The 13,365-nt window shown below is 35.9% G+C and overlaps 5 non-coding genes across 5 annotated transcripts; all 5 read right to left on the reverse strand.

Annotated features, from left to right (window-relative positions):
- Positions 1–10,167: 10,167 nt before the first annotated feature.
- trnai-uau lies at positions 10,168–10,259 on the reverse strand. Its single transcript has 2 exons — positions 10,224–10,259; positions 10,168–10,203 (listed from the first exon to the last, which is right to left on the reverse strand). It is a non-coding gene; the product is annotated as a tRNA-Ile (tRNA).
- A 206-nt stretch (positions 10,260–10,465) lies between these two features.
- Positions 10,466–10,559, reverse strand: trnai-uau. Its single transcript has 2 exons — positions 10,522–10,559; positions 10,466–10,501 (listed from the first exon to the last, which is right to left on the reverse strand). It is a non-coding gene; the product is annotated as a tRNA-Ile (tRNA).
- A 528-nt stretch (positions 10,560–11,087) lies between these two features.
- On the reverse strand, positions 11,088–11,181 carry trnai-uau. Its single transcript has 2 exons — positions 11,144–11,181; positions 11,088–11,123 (listed from the first exon to the last, which is right to left on the reverse strand). It is a non-coding gene; the product is annotated as a tRNA-Ile (tRNA).
- Positions 11,182–11,387: 206 nt separating this feature from the next.
- On the reverse strand, positions 11,388–11,481 carry trnai-uau. Its single transcript has 2 exons — positions 11,444–11,481; positions 11,388–11,423 (listed from the first exon to the last, which is right to left on the reverse strand). It is a non-coding gene; the product is annotated as a tRNA-Ile (tRNA).
- Positions 11,482–13,083: 1,602 nt separating this feature from the next.
- trnai-uau lies at positions 13,084–13,177 on the reverse strand. Its single transcript has 2 exons — positions 13,140–13,177; positions 13,084–13,119 (listed from the first exon to the last, which is right to left on the reverse strand). It is a non-coding gene; the product is annotated as a tRNA-Ile (tRNA).
- Positions 13,178–13,365: the final 188 nt, after the last annotated feature.

Genomic DNA, 13,365 nt, shown 5'->3' on the forward strand with positions numbered 1-13,365 from the left:
CATTCATTGGCACACAACAGAGGTTTTCAAAGCAGAGGCTGCTGCATTGTCAAAGAAGTGACTTTTGCACACAACACACCGAGACACTGTCGCCATTCTGTCGCCTTAGCAACAGCCTATGTGCAAACAGGCAGCGCTCTTGTGTGCAAACTGGAGAATGCTGGATGACGAAAAAGAAATTATTCGCACATTTTAAAGTAGCTTCATTTGAATACTGCATTGTTTCGCAATTTGCAGAGAGGGGAGATTCAGACTGCAATGATAGAATGTCTAAAAGCTATACTCACTGGGAAAACGTGCCTCTAGCGCCACTCACCAGAGCATTTTCATTTCCATCGCTTACCAAATTCAGTTTCATCTGTTTTGGGGGGAAAGGAATGTGGTTTTATTTATTATTCAGTGGACATTTCACTTATAGGGGAAACTTATAGTTGTGCATAAATGTCACCACAAGCATGGTTTTCAAATGAACCTTGGCTGAGAATATGTGTGGCTGAAGGAATGTGGAAAAGCAGCATTAATGTTCAGTTTATCTCTTATAATGTCTAGTGGACAATATTGTGATGAGCTTTATATCAAACACAAGTGAAAGGGAACCATTTAGAAAGAGATGAATGGTCTATGAATGGGTCTGTGACAATGATAATAATAATATAATGGATAATAATGAATAATGTAATGTGATAATACCAAAGAAAATGGTAAATTCAAGACTGCTGCTTTTTTCTTGTGCCTTAGAGGTGAGGATGAGTATGATTAGGAAGTTCATGTTGCCCTATTGATAACTGATTTTTCATTAAATCGTGTTAATATAAAATGACAGTAAAAAGGCTAAAAAGTCCACCTGACACCTAGTGGTGTGGATGTATTTTACACGTAGCAATATTCAGTTACCTATGCCATTAACTGGTCACAATTAATTTAATTTAATTAAATACAATCAAGCACTGGGTAAAATATGGACAGTCTCATTTTTAACCCAACCTCCTTGACAGTAACCAAACCGCTGGATCAAAACAACTCAATCTCTGGGTTTATACATTTTCACACAGTACTGGATTGTATTAAAACCAGCATTTTTTAAGAGAGGATTCTTAAACAAAGTAAGATAAAGTAAGTAATATTCATCTGGTCATGTGATTTGACCAGATCCATTTAAAATAAAGCTTTTGTTAGGCTCCTGATATGACTGGATATATATATGGCCCATATTTTGGTGCTGTCTTGTTGAAATCCACCCACATGAACCATCATGAGGCAACTCTAGAGAACATAGTTGATATTCACAGCAGGGAGGAAGCTGAGCACTTGAGTGGCATGGTAGACCAGTGTGTTGAAGTATACTGAATGGAAAAGGAGTAGGTATGATGGCCAGGGCTATAAGGGTACAACAAGCGACATAAAAAGAAAAAAAAGAGAATGGTATGAGGACCACCTGCAGAGATTGTAAAGAAAACAAGACCAATGCAGTAAGAAAGGTTTGCTTGATGGCTCTCTGGGGTGAGTGAGAGCCATGTGGCACATCATCATTGCTATGACTGTTTTATTGTAATTTTACTGTTGTTGCCCTCAAATCAATACTTTTCCTATGTAAGCCTGGTATTTTTATGGCGCTAAACTGACTTTACAGTGTTTTAGATCAGTAGTAATCAGATTCACAGTTTACATGCCTTTAAACTGTGCCTCCATGCTCATAGTGTCATGAATCACATAAAACAACTCAAAACTCACCTGAATTGATGTTGAAGAAATCAATATAATGTACATCCCACAGTCAACGTTAACTTGTGGTGTAAAAAAATAAATACGTTAGTATTGCAGTTAACTGAAGTTTACTGAATTTGACTAGTATTGAATAGTGTTGGTGTTGATGTGTCTTGTTTTTATTTCCCTAATTAAGACTGATTGGTATGATGTATTGACTTTAATGGGGGAATAATGCTGAATAGTAAATTGTTCAAAAAGCGTTTCTTATACATCACACTTTAAATGTTGATAAAGCTTGTGATGTTTGATAATTAATTTCTGCCAGCCCATTAGTGCACTAAAATGTAATGAGTGTGTTCTACAAATAAGTGAATATATATATTTTTTTCTTGTGACTTAATTTGTATTAGTCAGATCATTAAAAGCGGAAATGAATGTTTTCTCAGTGTATTATTTGTGATGAATTAGAGCTCAAAACATGAGACATTTCAAGAATTTTCCATTCACCTGACTCTAATCACACACACATGCAAACAAATGACTGAGCTGGCTGACCTTATCAAATTGTCTTCAGGTAATGCCCAGTCTGGAGGTTGTCTGAGGTCTGTGATGGATGTGATTGTTGTGGTGATTGGATCCCAAAGGCAAGAGAAGCACTGAGAAACAGTCAAACATAATTGGGCTGTTCAATCACTTCTAAGATCCTGCCCTGAAGCTGGGGGCATCCTCATAACCATGACAAAAATAAACCTTTGACTTTCTTAACTGTTTGACGTTCACAATTAAGAGAATTTAAGGATGCTCTGAGACCAGTTCATTAGTTTTTATTATATCTTCCATATGTGGGAAATATTTCAATCAACAGGGTTTTCTGGGGAAAAAGAACTTTACAATGAATGGTTTAATTTGTTAACATTGTCATGTTTATGATTTAGCTATTTTGAACTAGCAATGAACAATGTTCTTTCACAGCATTTAATCATCTTTTTATCTTCAGTTTTGAGACAAGTAGATGTTAAATTGACAGGTAACCTTTCTAAAAATTGTTCTGTGTGAAAAAAATAAGTTAAGGAAAAAGTGTCTCATATTAAACTTACTTTCAAATTGCACCCACCTTAAATCTTTGCATCCTTACTATCACTGGCACATTTACAGACCATTTCATTTAATGTAATGATCCTCCCTCCAACTAGATAATTAGTAAAAACAAGGAAACCGATCAGAAAGAGTAATAGCCTGAAGATTCACTCTACATTAATAAGGACTAAAGACCTTGGAGAATGCCACTGTGTTTCTTTAATGTCCATGTCCAGTGCAGATTCACAGGCACGAGTAAGCAACATTTTATAGCCCACAGCCTATCCCTCCTCTGCCCAAACGAAAAACCATCATCATATCTTTACTTCTGCACATGTGCTTAATTACATATTCAGTAAGGGCAATGAGCTTGTGACTCTTCCAGCTTCATGAAGGGAAAGTGGAAATGAGATTCTCTGTAGAAGCAGCCAGAGAGATTTGCAATAAGCATGCAAATTCAACTGGAAATACTGTAATGAGTTTATAAGGGCAACTAATGTGATGTATGAATTTAATGATATGACATCAAATATGGATGAAATGGATGAAAGGTAGGCAAATATAATGTAAGCATATTCCATGGTAACTCGCTCATAAGCATCTCAACACAACTTTCTCTCTGTACACTTATAATAGGACAGATTTAATGGGCAGGTTGTCTGAATAGAAGATTTTATTCAAGTTTGGAGTCAAATGAGTCAACTGTGTTTCTCTAGCAGATTTTGCACCTGCCAGAAAGTTTTTCTAAACTCTGTCTTCCAGTTAATAGTTCAGTATCATTATATTTTGCAGTAGTTGTTAAACACAAGAACACCCCAATAATGTATTAAATGAAGAAGCGTCAAAAGTATAATGTTTTATATGTTGCAGTGTTGTGAAAAGTTTCTGACAAGTCATGTGTCATATTTCAAACAAAAGGGTATTCTTCTCAATTCAGTGTTGATAAACAGCAGTTTTGACAATTTACTTTATAGGGTGGCAACATGCACAAAAAAATCTGTGGAACATCTCAAGGAAATTAATTTAACGGTTTAAAGGTGTGCGCCTATGCAGATATCAAAATAAAAATTTTACTGATCTAAATCTGGGCATAAACAAATAATTACAGTTCTAATGTTATATATATATATTACACAAAGTGTAGGTACTATTATAATTTCACTGCATGCAGAGGCTGGACAATGGATTTTGTTATTTTAAGTCTGTCAGTTCAGATGTCATTTTAGTGTGTTATTAAATGTGTGTGTGTGTGTGTGTGTGTGTGTGTGTGTGTGTGTGTACTATGCTTTTGGTATTTTAAGCATGCACTAGTCAATTCAAAATGCAGCCATGCTTTGCCTGCATGAGCACTAATTCCTCAGGGATTGTGATGCTCTGGCAGCAAACTCACCCCAGCTGGCATCCCCAAAAGGTTAAAAAGAAGACAGAGAAAGAGGGGAAAGAATGAACAAATAAATAAATAACTAAATCATGACCAGAATAGGACAACCATGTTGCTGCATCAAAGCCCTTTTTTAGGATTTATAAATCCCTTAGGATTTATTTATTTATTTGCTTGATTGCTTGTTTGTTTAGTACAGGGTTCACTGAATATTTAATCTTTTAGCTTAAAGTGGTTAGTTTTAAACAGATTAAATATCTGTATCACTCAATTAAATGGACATTCTCAACCATATCTAACAATTAAAATTAATTAATCTCCAGTGTGTTTTATATATATATATATATATATATATATATATATATATATATATATATATATATATATATATATATATATATAATAAATGACATATGGATTTTAAAATAAATTAATAAGAAATTTCAAATCGACCCACAACTCGAAAGGAATGTCCCAGTGCTCCTGATGGCCAAAGGCAATCATAAGCCCCCAGACTTCTGAACCTTATTCACTCAATATGCTACCACATGGACCAGCAGTTAATGATCTGTGTGACTTCTGCAACGTGAATATTTAATTAATTATTGATTTGTCTGCAACTAAATGACTACTAACATTTTGGTTAGTCAACTATTAAAGGTCAATGGTTAGTCAACTATTAAAGGCATTCATATATATATATATATATATATATATATATATATATATATATATATATATATATATTAAATATTATATAATGATAACCAATATTTAAACTATGTACCATTACTTCAGCCACCTCCTCTCTTTGATCGTTTGAGATGGGAAATATTAAGAGTTTCAGGCTTTCATATGTACCCTATTCATGGAGTGAGCCATATGTAGAGCTTTAAGAAGGAAGCCCTTTAATTGTTTGTGTATGTGTGTGCATGATTGCAAGGGTGATAGGATGCAGCAATGTGTCACAAGGAAACAATCTGTCAGCTCGGATCAATATTTGTTGTTAGCTTCCCACCTGCATTGCAATGCTGCTATCAAACCCCTTCAACAACAAGACCAGCACACATTCTTAATTTAACACTATAGAAAAGAAGAAAAATTGATCTTACATGCCACCAGAAATTTACCTGTTAACTCTTGTTATAGCATTAACTCAAAATGAAATATGGCATTATTATTTTGAAATATTAAGTTATTTTCTATTTTAAGGATTTTTTTAATGTTTTATAGCAGATCCCATTATTTGTTTACCGATTTAATCCAATGATGCATGAAACTATGTGACTCTAACACTGGCCTAATGTCCGCCTACAGTTCATTAAATGTCTAATTTCATCCTTCCTATATCAAGCAATTATCTTATGCAAATATGACCACAAATTCCCATCTCTTGAAGCACTGAACTGTATGTTATATTAATATAGTTTATCTTAATTGACTCAATGGGGTATGTCACATGGCACCAGGACTGTAGTAATCAACATAGTCATTTGTATTGTAATCCAATAATTCAGCCACATCACAGTCTTGTTTGTACACTTGTTATCACTGAAGATGCATCTTTTTTGATCCATCCAGACAGCTCTATGACTCCAATAAGCTAGACAACCAAAAGACCACTAGTCCTGAGTGGCCCCTTTTTATTTCATCATCCTCAGCAGACCCCAATGTGTCACTGGAAAAATTTGGAGTGACATTTAACCAGCCCCACTGCACGAATCTGACATTTTCAATTTTAGAAAGCAACAGATTTAGCATGAAATCACAGGGGAGAGAAAAATCTGAACTTTGAGAGGCTTAAAGTCAATATCCAATAAAAATTGACCCTTTTTAATAACGTAAGTCAATAGCCAAGTAGTAATTTAGAGCACTTTTTTAACAAGCTCAGTAAGCATTTGGTCTGCTTCTTTAATATGTAACACCACTTTTCACCATCCAGCCAATTCCCATTGAACAAAAACAGTCCCACCTTTGCTTCATGTTGTTTAATAATATAAGTGTGTTGCAAGCATTCATTTTACATGAAACGTGGACAAGCAACATGCTCTTTAAAATGAAACCGAATTGTATATATGTGCTTAATGTAACCTGAAAAGTTATTATTCCATTATTTAGCTGTATGTTACATAACTATAGCTGTCTGGAATGTAATACATCAGTAAGATCATATTTCATATTTAAGATCATAGTTCATATTGGTACTACACTGAGAGCTGCCAGAGCAGAGCAACTGAATACATGAATAACCCCACCCATACTAACTTGCTTGTGTGCACTTTAAATTCATTTATATCCTGGATTATTTTACTAACAAATTATATAATAGGTAATGGCAAAACCACTTAATTCATGTGGAATGAGTAAAGCTTGTACAAAGAGACATGCAAAAATCAAACAACATTTTTTAGGTGTTGGAACATTGAATGTGGCAACACAACAGTTCTTCTTAGAAGAGTCCATTTACTGCCAAAACAACATGGCTTAAGCAAACAAGTTTCTCATTTATAAAAAAAGGAACTTAATTATAGATTGTGAAAATCTTGTCTAAATATATTCACATGTACTTGTCATAAATGTGACCAAATAGTATGCTAAATGAAAAATGCTGACATACTGGGAAAAAGTCAGGGGAGCTGTAAGTTTAGGTCAAATTCTTAACCAAAATATGAGATATAAAAAAATTTAATCAATGAAATATGAAATTCATATGTTTCAGGACGGAGCCACTGAATTTCCTGGAGGTGAAGAGTCTGTCTGCTATGACAATTTATCTCTATTTGGTTTTAATGTAGTTGAACGGCCAACAGAACCTGTGCCATATAAAGCATTTAAACAGGACAGTACATGTAGAATCAATACCCTTAAATCCAAATGCACACTAAAAAAGAATTTTATTAAGGCGCTTTTTGCAAAGTTTGTTTAGGATTCCAAGTAAAAGGCTGTTTAAACATGTATTGACTTATTCAAATACTTATTTGATGAATTCTTCAAGCAAATGACTACTTACTCACTAAAGAGCAAACCACCTTTTAGTTTCTAGTTTTTAAGTAAATATAGTAAATCCAGCATATTTAAAGTCTGATAATATATGTCTATTATAAATTGCAGTTCACCATCTGAAAGAGTACCATGTTGAGGTCAGTCCCCTAATTTTATCTGAAGAATCCTTGTAAGTGCCTGAGCAAGCCAGAATCAATACCCTTGAGTCCAAGAAATTAATGTTGTTAGTGGTTTTGATGAAAATGATGCTAAAGAGTATGTGTGTGTGTTGAGAAGGTAAAGCAGGTGAAGCACATTATGGACTAACGTGGAACTGAGTCCAATCAAATATTTCATGTATCCCTGTCCATCCTGAAGCTAAACTTGGAACAAATGCATTAAAACAGAATACCAAATGTCACACTTAAATTACCTGGTCTCCACGGTGTCCTGTCCTTGGCAGAAAAATCGAATCTCATTGAAGAGCTGATCACAGAAAGCAATATTTATATTGTAAATATAGATATTTCTATTGAATTACGAAGATGGCACATAAAAAATATGTTGTCTCTCTGTGTATCCCCAAAGACATTAAAATGCATTTCATAAATGTAGAACATTGTATAGAATGCTAAACAGACAGCACTGTTCAAAGCTGGTCTCCTAAGCTTATGGTTTTTATTGGAAAATGTTGAAATCAACAAATGTTAAAGTAATGTGATCAGAGTAATGTGCCACTTACCAGGTACATATTCTGTGCAAGATTTCTAAATTGCTCTGCCTATGCCGATCCTTGTATGACATAAAGTACCAAAAGAGTGATTGAAAAGCATGGAGCCATCTGCACTGCACTGCAATAGGTCTTGTCATACTTTGAGTTCACACAATGAACAATGGGTAGAGTGCAATCAACTAACACCTGCTTATTTTAGGCAATTTAGCAATCCTGTGCAAAATATGTCCCGGAAAGTGGTACCTGTAATGCCAGGCCAGCAGAGGGAGTCCTGACCAGAGTTCTAGCCACCAGCTCTCCATCTGCTACTGTTTGGCGTTTGGTAGCTTTATCTTCCTGGCTAACCATGTGCTCCATGCAAAATATTGCCAGTAATACAAAGTGTTCTTTCTGTTATCTTGTTTGTTTGCCTGTTTTATTGGATTACTGTTTGGATTTGTTTGCCTGTTTTTGGCTGCCTATTTTGTATTTTGGATCTTTTGCCTGTTTTTGGATTTCTCTTTTGCATTGCCCCTTTATTTGATGCATGGTTGGACTGATTCTCTGTTTTTGATCTCTTTGCCTGTGACCATGCTTGTGCTACCCTGTTGTTTTGTGGAACAGTTTCAATAAACTTTTGCAAATGGATTCAGACTCTGCTTCAGTCTCACATGCCTTATAATACCTTATGTATCAACTACATGTGTCAACTACAGATAAGTCAATAGTTAGATTAGTCTTTTACATTATTCCCTTCTTTACCTTCTTTCTAAATTATAATGACCATCCAATCCTTCACAAACTCTTTTAACTCTTTTACTACAATTATGTCTCAGTATTTCTAAAACATTGCTCAAGGTGAGAAAAACTTATAAGTACCATGCACTGACCGACTTAATGGACAAATGACAAAACACTGTGTAAGAAAGTCAAACCAGATTGGTCACTTTTGAGATTAGGCACGAGAAAGTCCAACTTCATGGAAGATTACCACCAAATTTTAACATTTAATAGTAAGCTTGTTTTAAATTAGACTCACCTTTCACAACACCGTGTCAACTTTCTTCTAACTGATTATGCACATCTGAATCTGTCTTTAATGTTAAAGAGGACATCAGATTCTTCAGGGTCTTAAAGAAAAGCTTATAACAAAATTTCTCAATGGTAACGTATAATATAACAAAGCTCTCTTTACCTTACCTCATGAAAAAGAAGTTTATTAAGTGTAAAATCAACTCGGTTTTCAGAAAGCCATTCTAGTCCATGTTGTTTTAACCCTCATGTACGGCTCGAAAACAGGTCATTTCCTGTATAGCCCAGGACAATTTGACCTATTTTGGATTTCAATGTAATTCCACAAAACAATTATGACATAAAAAACATAAAATCAATACCCTTCTAATATCTGTACTTTTCACACATTTCAAAGAATAAATATCGTAATTTAGGATTTGAAAAATGTTTTAACCACTATTTTTGACTGCCACTTCCCCACACTTTTTTTAATGATGATATTTTGGTCTAAACCTAAAGTAATCTTAACAGGTTATATCATTTGAAAGGTTTCAGACTGTAGTTTTTTATATCTGGTGACTGTTGACTAAAAAAAAAGAACAACAGATGAATAGCGATAGATTCTCCATTTCTGACACAGTGCCAAACACACTCTTATATATGTGTTTTTATGTTTTAGAGTTTCAAGAGATTTAGAATTCAAAAATAAGAGAGGTTAACAATGGCCTTTGTGGATGAAATAGGATAATAGAATAACACTATAACAGGACAAATAGAGAGTTCAAGCAGAATCAGATTACTAGGGAGGTGGAGGTGGAGTGGACTCATGGACTGGAGTGGGATTTGGATCAGATTCGACGACTGGAGCAGGAAGAGAGCAATGTATAGCCTAAACACACAAAATAGGTGACTAGCTAATAGCTCATTTGAAACTTACTTTTAACCGTTCATCTATGCTAGGCTTTGAACTCCATTGTAAATGAAACAGATCTTGGTTTCTGAAACCTTACTCCACCTAATTTCAATCTTATTTTTAACCCATTATCTACATTAAGCTTTGAATTCCATTGCTACTGTAATGACTCTCATCTTCTGACACCTTGCTCAATCTAATTTGAATCTTATTGTCAATCGATTACGTGACGTTAAGCATTGAACTATATTGCTGCTGAATTGACTCTCACCAGATCTTGGTTTCTGAAACCTCGCTCCACCTTTCAATATTATCAACGGATTACATACGCTCAGCACTGAACTCCATTGCTACTGAAATGAGTCTCACCTTCTAAAATCTTGCTCCAGGTGAGGCTCGAACTCACAACCTCGGCATTGCTCTGCTACATACTGTCTTATAAGTACCGCGCTGACCGATTGCGCCACTGGAGCAGATTCTGAAAATCTCAGACCTTACTCCACCTAACCTGAACCTTCTTAGCAACCGATTATCAAACTCAACAACTTCATTGTTTCATACTGAAACAGATCTTGGTTTCTGAAACCTGGCTCCACCTAATTTCAATATTATCAACGGATTACATATGCTCAGCACTGAACTCCATTGCTACTGAAATGAGTTTCACCTTCTAAAACCTTGCTCCAGGTGAGGCTCGAACTCACAACCTCAGCATTGCTCTGCTACGTACTGTCTTATAAATACCGTGCGCTGACCGATTGCGCCACTGGAGCAATTTAAGAAAATCTGTGACCTCACTCCACCTATTTTGAATCTCATTTTCAACCAGTTATCTGCGTTATGCTTTGAACTACATTGCTACTGAATTGACTCTCATCTTCTGAAACCTTACTCCACCTAATTTAGATCTTCTAAAACTGTGCTCCAGCTAATCTGTATCTTACTTTTAACTGTTCATCCATACTAGGCTTTGAACTATATATTGTTAATGAAACAGTTCTTGGTTTCTGAAACCTTACTCCACCTAATTTCAATCTTATTTTTAACCCATTATCTACATTAAGCTTTGAATCCCATTGCTACTGTAATGACTCTCATCTTCTGACACCTTGCTCAATCTAATTTGAATCTTATTGTCAATCGATTACGTCGTTAAGCATTGAACTATATTGCTGCTGAATTTACTCTCACCAGATCTTGGTTTCTGAAACCTCGCTCCACCTTTCAATATTATCAACGGATTACATACGCTCAGCACTGAACTCCATTGCTACTGAAATGAGTCTCACCTTCTAAAATCTTGCTCCAGGTGAGGCTCGAACTCACAACCTCGGCATTGCTCTGCTACGTACTGTCTTATAAGTACCGCGCGCTGACCGATTGCGCCACTGGAGCAGATTCTGACAATCTCTGACCTTACTCCACCTAAACTGAACCTTTTTTTCAACCGATTATCAAACTCAACAACTTCATTGTTTCATACTGAAACAGATCTTGGTTTCTGAAACCTGGCTCCACCTAATTTCAATATTACCAACGGATTACATACGCTCAGCACTGAACTACATTGCTACTGAAATGAGTCTCACTTTCTAAAACCTTGCTCCAGGTGAGGCTCGAACTCACAACCTCGGCATTGCTCTGCTACGTACTGTCTTATAAGTACCGCGCGCTGACCGATTGCGCCACTGGAGCAATTTAAGAAAATCTGTGACCTTACTCCACCTATTTTGAATCTCATTTTCAACCAGTTATCTGCGTTATGCTTTGAACTACATTGCTACTGAATTGACTCTCATCTTCTGAAACCTTACTCCACCTAATTTAGATCTTCTAAAACTGTGCTCCAGCTAATCTGTATCTTACTTTTAACTGTTCATCCATACTAGGCTTTGAACTATATTGTTAATGAAACAGTTCTTGGTTTCTGAAACCTTACTCCACCTAATTTCAATCTTATTTTTAACCCATTATCTACATTAAGCTTTGAATCCCATTGCTACTGTAAAGACTCTCATCTTCTGACACCTTGCTCAATCTAATTTGAATCTTATTGTCAATCGATTACGTACGTTAAGCATTGAACTATATTGCTGCTGAATTGACTCTCACCAGAACTTGACTTCACCAGAACTTGGTTTCTGAAACCTCGCTCCACCTTTCAATATTATCAACGGATTACATACGTTTAGCATTGAACTCCATTGCTACTGAAATGAGTCTCACCTTCTAAAACCCTGCTCCAGGTGAGGCTCGAACTCACAACCTCGGCATTGCTCTGCTACGTACTGTCTTATAAGTACCATTTTCAACACTGACCGATTGCGCCACTGGAGCAATTTAAGAAAATCTGTGACCTTACTCCACCTAATTTAGATCTTCTAAAACTGTGCTCCAGCTAATCTGTATCTTACTTTTAACTGTTCATCCATACTAGGCTTTGAACTATATTGTTAATGAAACAGTTCTTGGTTTCTGAAACCTTACTCCACCTAATTTCAATCTTATTTTTAACCCATTATCTACATTAAGCTTTGAATCCCATTGCTACTGTAAAGACTCTCATCTTCTGACACCTTGCTCAATCTAATTTGAATCTTATTGTCAATCGATTACGTACGTTAAGCATTGAACTATATTGCTGCTGAATTGACTCTCACCAGATCTTGGTTTCTGAAACCTCGCTCCACCTTTCAATATTATCAACAGATTACATACGCTCAGCACTGAACTCCATTGCTACTGAAATGAGTCTCACCTTCTAAAATCTTGCTCCAGGTGAGGCTCGAACTCACAACCTCGGCATTGCTCTGCTACGCACTGTCTTATAAGTACCGCCACTGACCGATTAGCGCCACTGGAGCAATTTAAGAAAATCTGTGACCTTACTCCACCTAATTTAGATCTTCTAAAACTGTGCTCCAGCTAATCTGTATCTTACTTTTAACTGTTCATCCATACTAGGCTTTGAACTATATTGTTAATGAAACAGTTCTTGGTTTCTGAAACCTTACTCCACCTAATTTCAATCTTATTTTTAACCCATTATCTACATTAAGCTTTGAATCCCATTGCTACTGTAAAGACTCTCATCTTCTGACACCTTGCTCAATCTAATTTGAATCTTATTGTCAATCGATTACGTACGTTAAGCATTGAACTATATTGCTGCTGAATTGACTCTCAACAGATCTTGGTTTCTGAAACCTCGCTCCACCTTTCAATATTATCAACAGATTACATACGCTCAGCACTGAACTCCATTGCTACTGAAATGAGTCTCACCTTCTAAAATCTTGCTCCAGGTGAGGCTCGAACTCACAACCTCGGCATTGCTCTGCTACGTACTGTCTTATAAGTACCGCGCGCTGACCGATTGCGCCACTGGAGCAGATTCTGAAAATCTCTGACCTTACTCCACCTAACCTGAACCTTAGTAGCAACCGATTATCAAACTCAACAACTTCGTTGTTTCATACTGAAACAGATCTTGGTTTCTGAAACCTCGCTCCACCTTTCAATATTATCAACGGATTACATACGCTCAGCAATGAACTCCATTGCTACTGAAATGACTCT

Source organism: Puntigrus tetrazona, chromosome 23, assembly GCF_018831695.1.
Source record: "Puntigrus tetrazona isolate hp1 chromosome 23, ASM1883169v1, whole genome shotgun sequence".
NCBI lineage: Eukaryota > Metazoa > Chordata > Actinopteri > Cypriniformes > Cyprinidae > Puntigrus > Puntigrus tetrazona.